The 11,171-nt window shown below is 45.0% G+C and overlaps 1 long non-coding RNA gene across 1 annotated transcript; it reads left to right on the forward strand.

Moving 5' to 3' along the window:
- Positions 1 to 3,437: 3,437 nt before the first annotated feature.
- Positions 3,438 to 10,921, forward strand: LOC126492890 (uncharacterized). Its single transcript, XR_007589699.1, has 3 exons — positions 3,438 to 4,000; positions 5,841 to 6,555; positions 7,169 to 10,921. It is a non-coding gene; the product is annotated as an uncharacterized lncRNA (long non-coding RNA).
- Positions 10,922 to 11,171: the final 250 nt, after the last annotated feature.

The raw sequence follows: 11,171 nt of genomic DNA on the forward strand, positions 1-11,171 counted from the left end.
CCACCACCTCTACCACCACCTCTACCACCACCACCACCTCCACCACCTCTACCACCACCACCACCTCCACCACCACCTCCGCCACCACCTCCGCCACCTCTGCCACCAACACCACCGCCACCACCACCATCATGCCCCATATGAAAGTAATTTGTGGCCACTCACTAGGATCCCAGAGTGGACCTGAACAGAGTCCATCCTGGTCAGGATTTAATTAAAGCTTGCTTCAAATTTGGCTCATAATTATGGAAATGGTCTTTCTGTCGAGAATCTCAAGATTAACAATAATTTTTTTTTCTCCTAGAAGTGTTTTATGTTGAGTGGAGAAAAGTGGGAGGAGTCCTGACTAGAACAGGATTATATTGCCTCCGGCGGATGAACAATCATTTAGGAAGCAGGATGCAAGGCAGCCACCCTGAGCTAGCTGGTGGCTTCCAGGTTCCTTGCTTCAGAAATATTACTATAGGTGAGAACTTTAGAGATAGTAAGCCAGCCAAGCTTCCAAGTAGCAGGAGATCGTCCACAGAAAGGATATGTTGTAGGAGGCCCTGGGCTCAATCCCTAGCACTTCAAATAAATAAATAAACAAACAAATAAATGTTTTGGGAACAAAATCATTCACCTAAATAATTCACCGACGTATCCTCTTAGAATTTTCAAAATGCATAATTGTTAAAATCAAGCTAAGTTTGGCCCAAGGGCACCTGTTACAAGTCCTTGCTTGGAGAGCTGAATCATGAGTTGACAGAAAGATTAACAACTGGTAGTGGGTGTGAACAAAAAAGCAACATTGTAGCCAGTCCCAGGAACCAAAGGTTAAAGACAGATGGCCAACTGTGAAACTGTGTTCTAGATGGCAAAGGAGCGCAGCCAGCTTTCTGCTCCCACTTCTGCTTTCTGCACCTCATTCGCTATCTGTGTGCAGACCACACGGCAGAACAGAGCTCTCCATTGTCTTCCTAAGGATTCTAGACTAATAATAGTAGGAGAAGCTGATGGAGAGGACAAAGCTACATTACTGTAAGTCTGTCTGTCAGCACACTTTCCACAAGCAACAAAACTTTGGGGCTTCTCCAGTTTCATCTTCCTTTGTTGACAGAGAGACCCGCTCTTGCCCCCGTCCCCACCCCATGTGGGCCACTGACTTCCTCAGCAACATTGAACAGATAATTCAGCATTTTCCTCCAGTTGAAAATGCCAACATTGTTGAAGATGGACAGAAAGTGGGAACATCCTGGAGTGATGAGAGGGAAAGGGAAAGGAGGTTTTGTTGTGGCGGATAGAGACGAGCAAGCTAGGAAGGAAACCGGCTTAAAATGAGCGTCATTGGGAGAGCAACTCCTCACCATGGGGGCCGTGACTGGTCTTGAAGTCAGAGAGGACTCAGGAGCAAGAGAACGTCTTGTCAGAAACAGTATGGTTTTCCTGCTGGGTGCAGTAGTGTAACCTGCAATCCCAGCACTTGGGGTGGGATGAAGGCAGGAGGATCAGGAGTTGAAGGGTCATCTTAGCAAGCCTGAGGTCTGAGCGCCATGAGGTCTGCCCCACTCCCAAATCCTCTGGCTTCGTCCAGAGAAACAAGAGCACTGCACAGACCCACAACAGCATAAAACCTCAGAGGAACTTCACAACAAAGTGGGAAGCTGACCTTTTCAATTTTGGGAGACCTACTTTAAATGGCAAGTTTCACACCTAACTTGAGGCAGGCCACCCGCCTAGGAGCCAAGTACTGCGAAATACCACACATTTCTGTTTAGATTGGAGGAGATTGTATTGCAAAACCACCATACATCAGGGTTCTCCTTAACTTTCTGTATTGGTTGTGTGTGTGTGTGTGTGTGTGTGTGTGTGTGTGTGTGGTGGGATGGGGGTGTGGGGGTAGGGGAGGAGAGGGAGGAGGGGAGGAAGAGAGGGAGAGCCAGCACACAGCTGCTTGCCCCCAGGGTGTCTCCAGGCTGCCAAATCTGGTGTCTAAGAGTGGGCAGCATCTTAACCCCACAGGCTTCTGACCTAACACATCTGGCTGGCTTGTTCCGTTGACAAGAGTCAGAAAGCTTCTGGCACCCCCTATAGGGCCAAACTACCCACAAGGACAGAGTTTCCCAAAGGACAAGTTGCCAAGGATGGTGATAAACTTACTTAGGACCTAAAGGATGCACAGCTCTAAGTTCTCAGCACTCCCCTGGTTTTCCTCAAACTCACTGGTTCCCATAAGAAGTGAAAAGTTTCTGTACCTCAATAAGCTTCTCCACTGACACAACAATACAAATCAGACCAAATTAAACCGAGTTAGAATTAGAAAAAGCCCAGATTTAATGGATACAGCACTACCAGATACAGCCCTCCAGAGAGGGGACAGGTCAGGAAGACTAGAAAACCACACATCTGTTCTCTGGGGGGCAGTTTAAATCCCCTGTGGGAGTGGCCTTGAGCATCTCTGGGGGAGGGGTCATCATTTGGCGGATTTTCTCAGGGGCAGAGTCTGAATTTAGGCAACTCCAGGGGAGGGAGCTTCGGATGGAAGCTCCACCGGAACATTCCAGACTCTTTGGATATATGGATACCAGGGGCTGGGGTGAGGCTGCCACCAAACAAGAAGCCCAGCTTACAACTTTATTCATGGAGGAGAATTCTTGGACGTTTAACCCTATAAGATACTCTTTGAGAAACATTAAAAAGGGAAGCGGAGTTTCTTAGTGACTTTCAGACACGTGTCCTATGAGCCACGGGGTCCTATCTGTTCCCACTGTAAAGACACCTCCTTGTGACCCTGTTAGAAGCCCACACTGTCTGGGTGTGTTTCTCTCTAGGGAAGCACCTTCTAGTTTATACAGCCAACTTTGCTCCACGCGGACCGTTTCTGGAACCCTTAGCCCGTGGAGAAGCCCCAGCTCTTGGCCAGGTCTGAGTGGATTCCCTAGGGGAGGAAATCTCTTCAGGCTGCAGCGGGGGATGGGATGGTGCTGTGTCTCCGTCTCCATCTGCTGGTGACGTCACGTCACGTTTATGAAGCTGTGGCTAAGTTAGTGGCGTGTGTCCCTCTCCCATATTGAGTTTTCTGACAGCTGCTCTTCTCGTCTCAGGGGAAAGGAGCCGCAAAGGGCGACAGAGAAAGGAACCCACCTGCCCACCCTGCTGAGTGAAAGCCCCCAGACGGAGGAAACAAGGGGAACCTTGTGAAAGTTACCTGGCAATTAGAACAGACAGTAACTTAAAATAAGTGTGTGTGTGTGTGTGTGTGTGTGTGCGCGCGCGCGCGTGTGTGCCGCCCCCCTCCCCGCGCGTGTGGGTGGGTGTGTGGGGTGTGGGTGTTTTACTGCAAGAACGGCTGTGTGCCACCTGTGTGGTGCCCATAGAGGACAGAAGAGGGCGATAGATCCACCTGGAACTGGAGTTACTGTAAACTGTCACGTGGATGCGAGGATTCAAATCTAGGTCCCGTGGAAGAGCAATCAGTGCTTTTGGGCGCTGAGCCATCTCTCCAACCTGGACAGATACTTTCTTACAAAGCCTCTGCCTCTCCAGAGACAGAGGCCCCCACACCATACAAATCCTTCTGCATCCAGCCTGGCGCAGCAGGAGAGCCAAACACTCCAGAACTTGCTGCGTTGGCCGGCAGGGGGCGCGCCGTCACTAGGCTCCAGCCAGCAAGGCGCCCAGAACTCGCCCTTGACACAGGTAGCGGTTTCCTGGTTAGTGACAGAGGTCTGGAAGGATAAACAACAACAACAGAATCTGCGAAGCATAACATGGTCTAACTCCCGGAGAACAGATTTCTGAGCCTGTTCGAGCCACCGCGCCCGGACGCTTTAGTACTGAGCTTTCTCCCTTCAAACTGTACAAAGGCAGTTGCGACTGGAGTGTTTGTTGGAGTCACAAGCTTTATAGTTTGACTGCACCGGAAAGAGCTTTTCTGGAATCCAGCCTAACTACGATCCTCCTTGGAATGAAGCGGATCGGTCGGGAATGGGATGAACCGTTTCTACTCCTTCGTTCCCAGGTCAATTTATTCTCCCTGTTGGGACACCGCACTGGGCAAACAGGCTGCTAGGAAGTAAGGTACCTTCTCTTCAGAGCATTGCCCTAAGCTGCTGCTTCAGCTGCGGCTGTGCTTTGCCACCTCCCTCTACGGAAGTGATTCGCTCATTTTTCTATTCTGATATAATCTAGAACTTGGTTATTTCCTGTTTTAGCCTTCTGGTTTCTACCACAGATGGGTGGAGTGGTTACAGTAGAAGTGAGGGAAGCCCTTCTGAACTGTGATTGGTGGAGTGTTAGTTTGCCTAATTTTCCTGGTGATATGCCGTGGTGGTCTTCAGTTTTCAGTAGGCCAGCAGGGCTGTCTGCGTTTGCATCTTACGTGTGCCTTTTATCTTTCCCGGACTGACTAAGAGGTTTGTCCTCATGCTAACTACAGACACACCCACACGTGGGAGTCCCACTCTTTTGGTGCTGAAGATATGATTCATTCCTTTAGTGTCCTTAGTGATTTTGGTGAGGAAAGTCGGGTTTCCTGGGCTACCTGGCAGTTGCAAGAGGAAGGGCTTTCTTAGTGAAAAAATACAACTCAGAACCAGTTTGGGAGGCACCCACCAAGGATTGCTGAGAATGACCTGGAACTTCAGAGTTTCTGGGGTTCGCCTCCTGGATCCTGGGGTGGCAGGCGTGGAGCATCAGAGCCAGTCCTGCGTGATGCTGGAGAGCACGTGTGCTAAGCAGGGGCCAGTGGAGCTGCATCCCTCACCCATGCTCCCCGTTCTAGGATCCATAGTGTAGCCACACCATTATCATGGTTCCTGCTGGTGGCTAACAGGTGACATCCTCAGTCAAGAATTGCTTTGTAGATTTAGTTCCCAGTGTTTGAAACCATGTACTCCACCAGTGTCCCTGGGGCAAGGTGTGTAACGGCAGAATATCCTAAAATGTATACACGGCAGCACAGTGCTGGTCATGTTAAAGGTAGCCAGAGTGTAAATTAAACATGTTAGTGATCTAAGACGATTTTTTGCTGTTGTTGTCTTCACACAAGGATGAAAGGGTCACTATGTAACAGGCTGTCAAAACTTGGTAGGCCCCCAGACCTTAGCACAACAGACTCCATGAAGGAAGTACCATCAGGCCAAGTCAGCATGAAGACAGCACCTCTTCCCAAAACAAAAGCAAAGGCTTAATCCATCAAAGTCCATAGTTCTGGAAAAGTCTCTAAATGTTCTAACCTTGCTTTTTGGCTTCTGTTGTTTCTTTCACTTCTAACTAACTATTCTTGTTAACTAAAGTAAGTCAAACCAGGATATGGTTTTAATGCTTAAAAGCTGACCCTGAGAGAGGCTCAGGACTACACTGGGATCCTGAACACCCAGTGTAGTCACAGGCGGGCTAACAAAGGCGTGACCAAAACCATTGTCCTAGTAGTCTTCTCTGGGGGATACCTACCCCACAACACCAGACAAAACAGCCTTTGTTACTGTGCCTGGGAGGTGACACCATGGGCGAGGGTGTACCCCATTATTAATGGGAAAGTCATGGATTGTGAGTGCGTATTCATTTGTTACCCATTTCTATTTGGAAACTTTTAAATCATCTTGTTTTATTACATCATAGATGTCTCTTAGTGGGCTGTGTCTGTGTGATGTTTCGCTTCTTCTGGAACCCCGTGCTCTCCACCTGTTTCTAAACCCTGGCCAACTTCTTACCAAAGAATCTTTCTTCAGTTTGGATTTTATGTCTTGTCTTTTAAATGTTTTGGAATCTCAGTATCTCTTAGGTTGCGTCTCTGAAAGTCATGTAAGAAGTATGGTCAGTTTAAAATGAATTAATAAGCAATTCTATTTTTTCCCTAGGGATTGAACACAGGCTTGAGACAATGTTTCCACCACAGGGGGACAAATGTGATGCGGTACTTAAAGGATTTCCATGTTTCTGAAGTGGTTCATTCTCAAGTTGGGCATCCAGAAAAGACACAAGGCTGGGAAAATTGCTCCTCAGAGTTGGAGACTTGCTTGGATTGGCCGAGGTGCTGAAGAAAGGGTTGCCACAGATCTCAAACCACTTTCAAGGACTTGGGAGGACATTCTGGCCAAGACCTGTCTGAGAGACAGCTCAGCGGTTAAGAGCACTTGCTGCTTTTGCACAGACCCAGGCTCCCTTTTCAGCATACCCAGGGAGGCGCACACGCAGCTGGACCGCCAGCTCCAGAGCCTCTAACACCTTTTCTGGACTCCAGGGCAACAGTCAGTCATGCACACAAGGCAGACATACAGGCAAGCATCACACTCATATGCAGAAAATGTGAAGACAATAAATACACCTTTAAAAAAAAGAAACTCTAAAGTTCAAGATTTCGAAATACAGGCAATACTGAGAGAAATATCTATTGTACACAATTAATGCAACATTTAATCAGTGGCTCAGTGCCAGGCTATTGCTGTAGATCAGCTACTGCTTTTTAAAAAGATTAATTTGCATGTGTGTCTGTGTGTGTGTTTGGGCATGCAAGTGTTTGTGGCTGTTCATGTGTAGGAAGGCGGCAGACTTTACTCTGCCTGTTCTTCTGAGGTAAGTTCTCTTGAACCTGAGATACATATTCTTTCCACTAGACTAGAAACCAGCAAACCCAAGGGTCCTCCTGTCTCCCCGCTGCTTGGTGACACCTGACTTGTTATTCAGGTGCTGGGATCTGAACTCTGAACTCACTCTGAACTCATGGTTATGTACAGCAAGTGCTTTTGTTTGTTTTTCAGACAGGGTTTCTCTGTAGCTTTGGAACCTGTCCTGGCACTCCCTCTGTAGACCAGAGCTGGCCTTGAACTCACAGAGATCCGCCTGCCTCTGCCTTCCGAGTGCTAGGATTAAAGGTGTGCGCCACCACTACCTGGCTGCAGCAAGTGCCCTTAAATGCCTCCTGCCCAGCTAGGGCTTTAAGGATTTCCATCTGCAGGATTTTCTTGCTCATTTCTGTATGAGGAGGCTGTAGTCAGTGCAGAGACTGAGGGTCTCAAACTGAGAAAATGTATTTCAACATTGCACTCTGGAGATGCTGGGATATGGGTGCTCAGGGCTCAGAGTACACTGATGGTGCAGCTGCCCGGGATTTTCTGCTAAACTCCCACTAGGCGTTGTGGGTCAACACAGTGGCCTGGGTAGTCACCAATTCTTCTCTTTCTCTCAGGGCTCAAAGAAACAGCGTGATCGTGCTTAGCAGTTTTTACTTTGAAGACATTGTCCCAAAAACACTGTGCAAAAACACACATTGTGTGAGTGTGTTTACAAAACTGAAGACCAGCACACTCTTGGAGAAATGATCAAGAAACTCAACCAGTTTATTTCAAAGATGTGCTAACCTCACAATAGAAACCAGGAGATGTGCTGTGTTGGGAAGGGGTTTTGCTCTTGTTTCCCCAGGAGAAGAAAAATTATGGATACCATCAAAATTAATAAAGACTCATTTTGAAAAGGATAAGCCTTTTCAACAGAGAAACAGACAAATTCTCTGTTTCTATTGAAACAGAGAAATGACAGCTCATCCACGATGGTGACAACCATACAGGTGGTAAGGAAAACATATAGGGTTGGGACAGAGTTCTGCTCTTAATGTGGGAAAATTACATGTCATCAAAAATTCAAGAGACCCTGGATGTTTGGGTGCTGACAGAATGACAGAAAAATGACTATCCACTAAAGAGCATCCAGACCATGGGATATGGATTATATATAAAGGTGCTGGTTACACTTACATTTGTACACACAGGTGTGCATATACACCAATCTGTCTGTCTGTCTGCCTGCCTATCTATCTATCTATCTATCTATCTATCTATCTATCTATCTATCTATCTATCTATTAATATATTTAGCTGGGTTTGGAGTTGGACAATGGCTCTGTACTTCTCTAAATCCAAGCATGTTGTTAAAAAGGAACATTCAGAGTTTCTATCTCATATCAGGAGCCATCTGGTATGGGACAGAAGGAAAACTTTAGGAAAAAATTTACTTTCCCTGTTGTAGGGCCCCGGTCTACCTTTGTTCCTGGGGTGCATCTTGAGGACAGTTTCTGGTCAGCTAACTAAAGCATTCTGTTTGTTCCTGTGCTCCCCCTGCCCCACCTGGTGATTAGCTATAGGGCATTGTTGACTCCATCTTTGGCATGGTAATTTCCCACCTTCCTGGGCAGAAATCCTTGTGCAGCAGCAAGGTATATAAGGATTTCCCCCAAGGTTGAATAAACGGCATTCGACTGATTTCCTTTCGAATGACCCAGGTCTCTTTGTGTGTTCTTTCAATCTCCAGGCCCTTGCCCAACTCGCATATGGTACAGTGGTGTGCAAACTGTACCAAGGGTGTAACACAGAATTGGGTGTTACACTCTGTGCCTATTTTGTCTATATCATATTCTTCATTATATATATGTTTATATGACTGATGTTTAAGTTTTTCATGATGAACAATAGATTTTCCTACAGATCCTTTTTCTGCGGTAATCTTTGAAGTTTCCAGGAAGAAGATGGGGCTCCATAGCAAACACTCTACCTAGTTGAGATGACATCGTGATGCAGACAGCACTATTATAAGACAGCTGCTGAAATGGTGCACCTTCTCATATTCTGGCCAGAACTCCAAATGAGAACTTTGAAAAAAAAAAACTATTGACTGATCAGAAATTGTTTGCAACTGTACTAGACTGTAATTTTGAAACTTAACCATCACTTAATTTTTGCAGGATCCCATTAAGAGAACTTCACCCCCATGACCCTGGGAAGCAATTCTAGAAGACGATGCCCCCATCCCAAAAAAGTTTGTTCATAGGGAACACTGTTTAGGGACTGTTGAATATTACCTGTCCTAGGTAGAGGGTTGGGGTGAAAACTATGTTTGCTCAAAAAAAAGGGGGGGACAGTAATAGTGGGTAATAGAGTGAATACTTGTAAGCTATTATTCATGGATAATTTACATTACATTGGTATAGTTTTTGTATATTGATACAAGTTCAAATTATATTTGTGACTTTAGATTACATTATTTGTACATTTATACAAAGTTATTTTGTCAGATTGTATTTGTGCATGTTTCTACCTCAGTTTAGGACACTGATACAACTTTTAGGCTATATTTTTATATTGCATTATATATTACTCCTACCTCTGATCAAGATACAGGTATTAAGGTCAAGATACAAGTATTAGGTCAATAGTTGTTCATGTTTGTTGTACATACAGTCAGATCAATGTTGGGAGAGAGGGTCCCTTTGTTCTGTCCTGGCTACCCAGCTAGCTTACACCTGAAATAATCACACAGAAGCTATTCATTTAAACACCGCCTCGCCCATTAGCTCTAAATTCTTATTGGCTCTTACACATTAGTTTAATCAATCTCCATTAATGTGTATCTCCACATGACTGTGGCTTACCAGCAAGATTCTAACCAGCATCTGTCTCAGGCAGGAGAACCATGGCATCTGCCACTCTACCCTTCTTCCCAGCATTCAGTTCTGTCTTCTCTGCCTACCTAAGTTCTGCCCTATCAAAAGGCCAAAGCAGTTTCTTTATTCAACCAATTAAAGCAACACATGAACAGAAGAACATCCTACACCACATCAATTAGGTTCTTTAGATACATAGAGATTATATTCTGTCTAGATAGGTATTCTTCAACCACTTCAATAATCTGTGGAACATGGCATTTAAATAATTTAGGGCTCTGCTGAATGAGACATGATTGCCCCTGACAGCACCAGTCTATTTCTGAGAGAATGTTGAGCACTGAAGACACTCCACTTGGAGCTTATTTTCTTCTTGGCAAAACTGGCCTTTGGGCAAGGAAGTGACAATGACTCAACCACTGACAAGTTACATGATATCCAGAAATGGATAAGAAGGACTGTCAAGTCTTGCCAAGACAGGGTAAAATGGTTTTGAAATTTTTCCTGCCTCTGAAAATGGTCTGTCAGTTACACTGGGCCTTAGCCAAAGTTGGTTACTTCAACATTGCAAAATGAGACTTTGGGTCTCTGCCATATATTGCTCACTTTGGAAGCTACTTGATTGTACTTCCTGCCTGCTCAAGTAATATTGTCTCCCTCCTCAGGCCTTCAGTGGGATTGAAGATTAGATAGTCGTAGTTAACTGTACTCTTATGATCTAGTCAAGCCATTTCCTAGACGCCATAGGAGAGAATGTTTACTAAAACATTTAGCATATGTTCCTTACTTAATATTGTTTATGCTGGATGTAATTCTAATTATACTTGATATCTGTTCCTATTGTATATAGTTTTATATTGGGGTTTGGAACTCTTTATTTAAACAAAATGGGGAGGTGCTGTGGGAGCACATTCTGCCCCTTCAGCCAATAGCCTTTAGGATACCAGCCCACTGGGGTGTGATCTCTTATACTTTAAAAAGCAACGGGAACCATGTACTCTCTCTCTTGCTTCCAGCTCCCATTCCGGCTGCTAGTCTCTGCTTCCTGTTTGCGACAAGAGGACTGTTGTTTGGGGTGGTGATCTGTAAATTTTTCTCCTAAAGAAATAACCCTTTTTATTATCCCTAATTCCTAACTGGTGTGGGATTGTTTTGTGACTTCATCTGTGCATTTTCAAAATTAAAAATATTTATTTAGGCTGCAGAGATGTATCAATAGTTACAAATAGCTATGGCTCGTACAGAAGACCTGAGTTTGGTTGTCAGTACCCACACCACTAGCTCACAACTGCCTGTTATTCAAGCTCTAGGGAATCTGACATCTTCTTCTGGCCTCGAGAGAAGCATGTGGTGCACAGACATGCAAGTAAAATACTCATACATATAAAACAAATAAGTGAGATTAAAAATGTGATTTACTTTTTGATTTTCCAATGTGTCTACACTGAATGTGTGTTGTTTCTCTAATTAAAAAATTAATACTCTCTAAACTGTGAACTTCTTAAGCCAGACATCCCATGGTCTTTTACAGCTCTAGGTGCCCCTTCTTCCTGAAACAATATCATATAGAATTTTGGGCTCCTCCAGGACTGTTAGGAATTCCAAAGTTTTCTCAGAGAATTTTTTGCTTGTTTAATTGATGAAATCTACTTCTTTCTCTCCAGATTCTACCTTTAAATAGCTGCAGTTTTTTCTTTATTGCTTTTGGATGGCTTCCTGGTAAATCCAACATCCAGGAGCTTCTATTTAGGACTCA

This window comes from Alexandromys fortis, unplaced genomic scaffold (assembly GCF_014885135.2).
Source record: "Alexandromys fortis isolate MF-2015 unplaced genomic scaffold, M_Fortis_MF-2015_v1.1 scaffold_285, whole genome shotgun sequence".
NCBI classification, from domain to species: Eukaryota; Metazoa; Chordata; class Mammalia; order Rodentia; family Cricetidae; genus Alexandromys; species Alexandromys fortis.